Consider the following 5390-nt stretch of genomic DNA (forward strand, 5'->3'; position numbering starts at 1 on the left):
ATATATATATATATATATGTGTGTGTGTGTGTGTGTGTGTGTATGTATATGTATGTGTGTGCATATATATATACCAATTTGGAAATTTAGATTCTGGATCTAAGAGTATATTGTACAGACAAATACCATCACTTATACTAGAAGACTGCAAGGCAAAGGGGGAAACTTCATCTCCTCCTTTTCCTTCCTTTCTAATCTGTATCATCAGAGCTACTAAAACAAAGAAGGAACTATATCCAGCATGGGACAGAGAGGAATAGTCACTTAAGGGAAGGGAGCACCAGAGAGCATGACCCTGACAGAGAAGAGTGCCGGGTATGAATTCAAGAAAGATGCAGTCTTTAAGAGCTCTCTGAACTCAGAGACATCCCAGGGTGGCCAACCCAGCAGAGTTATAGCCAAGGAAAGCTGTGTTAGAACTCTCCATGAAATGAAAGCATTCTCAATACCAACGATTGTGAGTTACCCTTTGCCAGATGTTTATCTCACATGTGTACCTCAATACTGTTGTACTCTAAGTCTGAGTTCACTCTTCCCATGGGGTGCTTTGTCTTTTTGTGGGAAAGTTCACTGAGGTCATAGGAATGTTGTTTTGGACTTTCTACCCTGACAAAACCAGCTTCATATATACTCTTATTAAAACCCAGTTTAGTAAACTGCCTTATAGTGGAAGCACATTGATGGGGACTTATGAGACATAGGATTAGAAGTATAGCCAAACCAGTTTATGTCCAGAACCAAGGACCCAACTTTTAAACCTGTGAGTACAAATTGGGGGAGTAGTTCAGAGTGGGGTGTTATTTTTAGTGATGGGGTAATAGGGCACAGGGAGTATATGGAGGGCTCAAGGAGGAGAACTAACCACTTCTGGTATAAGCTCTTTTTAGGACTGTTGTACCTTTGGTGTCCTCCTGACACTCAACTCTTACCTTTGGCTCTAAGAGACTGTAGCATGAACAGCAGCAACACCATGGTAAACAATCTTGGCAATGGGATACTAGGTTGAGAATAACCAATGAGCCACAAACCCACTGATTGGGGGGGGGGGTTGATTGTCTACCCCAACCATGGAATGGGCAGATGGGAATAATTTGTTCCAATAGCCATGAAGGCAGCTGAAGCAGGGCTGTGAAGTTCTTGGAGCCAGGTCATAGATCAAAGATGCATCCCAAAGCATTGAATCCCAGGCTCTCACCAGTCATCCTGACTGTCTTGCCCCTTGACTCTGATGATTCTGGAAGAGAGTGTGAGGCTGATGACTTTGTACAACTCTGGCTCACTTAAATTCAATTTTGTAAAAGTCAAGATTTCACCCCATGATGTCACTGACTCTTTTTGAAAACAAAGACCAAACAACAACAGGACAAATCTTTGCATTTTAACAAATCAAAACCAGTAATCACATTACTTACCCCTTAATTTTGGAGATGTTATCAAATATCAAATGCTGACCTACTACAGAAATAAATATAGACTATGTGCAAGATAATCTCTTCCTAAAAGGAAGAGTATTTCCTTTTCTTCATTTATTTAAAAACTATCCTAAATCAGCGTAAATCAATTCCAAAGGGGACTATAAAGACAACCTTTAAGATTTTGCTATTATTTTGTTGAGTTAGTTGTCTGACTCTTAAACTCATAATTTGGGGTTTCCTTAGCAAAGATGCTTGATACTGGTTTGCCATTTCCTTCTCCAGCTCTTTTTACAGATGAGGAGACTCAGGCAAACAGTTTTAAGTGACTTGTCCAGGGTCACATAGCTAGTAAGCTTCTGAGATCAAATTTGAACTCAAGTCCTCTTGACTTACAGGGCCAGCACTCTATCCACTACATCACCATTTTTTCAATAGTTGATTAAAATTTGGCCAACTTTCTACTGTACTGCATATTCAGAAAGAATAGCATATGTAGTAATGTATACCTTATAGATAAATTATGTCTCAAAAATGGAAATTCATCATAGTTATTGCCTCTCATTCATATTTAGATATAGTGATCTTATATTTGCCTGTAAATTAAATGAATAGATAGTGCCTTCTTTTAAAGCCTTGTGATCCCTCTCACCTTAGTAGAGCCTGCTTTTTAGAGCCACGTTTTACTCTCTTCAGATGATTTTTTTTAAAAAATGTGGAATAACAGGTTATGTGGCCTTAAAAAAACAACAACAGATCATTAAATGTTTTAAAATTCTTACTTTCTTAGAATTGATACTAAGTATCAGTTCCAAGGCAGATGAGCAGTATGGGCTAGGCAATAGGGTTAAGTGACTTGCCCAGGGTCACACAGCTAGAACCTAAGGTCATATCTGAACCCAGGACTTTCTGTTTCTAAGCCTGACCATCTATCCACTGAGCCACCTGTCTGCTTACCAGATTATTAAACTTTTTAAATTTACTAAAAATTTTATTTATCTCAGCCTAATGAAGTAGGGAGTCCAAGCATTACCAGCCCCTTTTTATAGATGAAAAACTAATGATCAGAGAAGTAATTTGATGATTTTTGGAGACTCAAATTAAACTCTTGCTGCTTCTAATTCCATTAGAAGAAAGAAAATCATTCTTTCCATTGCATAGTCCCCCTTCCTACCTGTCTTAGTCCTTGTGCTGCTGCTTTTTCCCTTTCACTAAGTGGGGCCTTTCCTAGTGTAGACATATTTATTGTTTGATTTCTCCCCTTTACCATCCCATTGGCATCAACTTAGACTGCCCTCTTGTGCCTGTAACTTTCTCTGGTCCCTTCCTTTAAATTTTGTGTTCATTCATTTCTTTCCCCTCTCAGCACATCTGTATGGCCCCATCTATCCAAAAAAAGAGCAAAGATTCTCTTTATGTTGAGCAATGAGCATACTATGTTTGGTACATTGTAGGATTTCAGCTGTGAGACAAGTATTCTGTTCTAATCACAGCTGACTTCAGCCCTAACAGTGTAGTCTTTCTCAGTTAAGCGACTATTTGAGCCAAAAATGTCTGATTATCAGCAATAGCACAGGGAGGAAAATTGGAAGTAATCCTTGTCTTGGAAGTGGTCTGAAGATAGATTGTCAATAAATGTCCATCCATTTGTTTGGCATCATTGTAGACAAAAAGCAAAGTGGCTTTCAGAATATTTCTCTTTATAGGGCTGATGCCAAACTGATGAGACATATACCCGGAAAAGAAACGATCTTTTGTAAGGAAAATTCCACTGGATGAAATGGCTTTTTGCAAATGCTTTGAAAACAGGACTGAGCCCCTGCCTGAAAAATAAAATAATTATGACTCCAATTCCAAGGTCTATGACACTGTTCCCTATGTAATAAAGTTTCTCTTGTGCAAAAGCAAGAACACAAGCACAAAGGGAACATTTACGAGAGCCAGCATGATCAATTGGAAGAAAATAAAAGATAAGACCTTCAATCTAATTTTTTTTCTAGTGCAGAAAATCAATGATCCACAGCCATCTAATAAATCGGTCAATTATACACAGATGTCAGGCTCCACAAACGGTGTAATATTGGGTTTTGCAAATCATTACTGTCTCAGAGAGGTTTTATGACAGTAAGTCCCACTGATTAAAATGTCAGTATAAAACATTGCTTTTCACTCAAAGAGCTAATACAGAGTCAGCCTCTGAAATGACGGAATGTCATAATTAGAAAGTGGGAAAAGCCCACATGTTGGCAAACAACAAAAAAGCCAGGTTGCTTTTGGTTTCATAGAAAATTAAAAAGATCTACTGAATCACAAATGGGCAGGGGGTGGAGAACCCTCCTGTTTACCTCTCCAATAAAAATAATGAAAGCAAACAGCTATAGGAAACCTAGTTGTTAGTCTTTGTGTGTTCCCATAACAACTTCAACTTTCACTCTGGAAGATAAGCCAATATACACCTTTCCCCTATGGTACTTCCATGGGCACCTCTCCCACCCCTTAGCCTTTCAGCTCTCTTTTAAATCTTATTTTCCATTAGTAGAATTTCATCTTTTTGAGGGCAGCAGTTGTTTTTCTTTTTACTTGTATTCCCAGAACTTAATATAGTGCCTCTGGTGCATGTATATGTATGTGTGTGTATACATATATATCTTAAAATATAAATATATTTTAAATAATTATACTTAAGATATTAAAATATATATACATATGTATATGCATATATATGTATACACATTTATTCTGTTCTGTTGTTTCAGTCATTGTCGGACTCTATGACTCCATTTGAGGTTCTCTTTTTTTAAAAATGTATTTGTTTATTTAGAATATTTTTCCATGGTTACATGACTCATGCTCCATTTGGGTTTTTTTTTGGCAAAGATACTGGAGTAGTTTGCCATTTCCTTTTCCAGCTCATTTTACAGATGAGGAAACTGAGACAAATGGGGTTAAGTGACTTGCCCAGGGTCACACAGCTAATAAGTGTTCAAAGTTATATTTGCATTCCAGTTCTTCTGATTCTAGGGCTGGCACATTATCTATTGTGCCACCTAGCTACCACACACACGTGTGTGCTCATGTTTGTGTGTATGTGTGTGTGTGTATATATATGTACACAGAGAGAGAGAGAAAGTACCAGATGATATAGATCTCTGTCCTTTTCTTTCTCTCAATCCTTCTTCTGAAAGAGATGCCTGCAGAAAAAACTTTTTTTTTTCATTTTTACTTTTTAAAATGAATTAATTTAGAATATTCTTCCATGGTTACATGATTCATGTTCTTTTCCTCCCCTCCTTCCTCCCAGAGCCGATGAGCAATTCCACTGGGTTTTACATGTAATTATTGTTCAAAACCTATTTCCATATTATTACTACTTGCAATAGAGTGATCGTTTAAAGTCAAAATCCCCGATCGTATCCCCATCGAGCCATGTGATCAATCCTATGTTTTTCCTTCTGCGTTTCTGCCCCCACAGTTCTTTCTCTGGATGTGGATAGCGTTCTCAGAAAAACTTTTTTTGAAAATTCCTCATTTCTTTCTCTTTGGAAGGGACTATCTGTATCTATGGCTTAATTAGTGTAAGGCTATCTGAGTGTGTATCTCCCTGTCACTGATGCCACTCTGCAACTCTTCTTCTTATCTTGTAAGGTAGTGAATAGGTGAAGTGATTTTCTAGTAGTAGCACAGAGTCAAGACTCCAACCTAGGTCTTCTGGACTCCAAGGTTCATTCCTTTAGCCACTCTGCCACATTCCCTCTCTTTCGTTTACTATACATTTGCTTTTTTTTTTTTTCCTGGACACTATTACAGCCAAATGCCTGCCAAACTTTGCTTTGTGTTCTGATCTTTCTAGATAAAGCTAGGTTGGCCACAGACTTACTGGCATCACCATTTCTCTTAGTCATAGGATAATGAAGAAATAAGGATCTCTGACCTCTACTGTGTCAGAGAACAGTTTCAGTTGAAAACTGACAATAGTCA

This window comes from Gracilinanus agilis, chromosome 4 (genome assembly GCF_016433145.1).
Source record: "Gracilinanus agilis isolate LMUSP501 chromosome 4, AgileGrace, whole genome shotgun sequence".
NCBI classification, from domain to species: Eukaryota; Metazoa; Chordata; class Mammalia; order Didelphimorphia; family Didelphidae; genus Gracilinanus; species Gracilinanus agilis.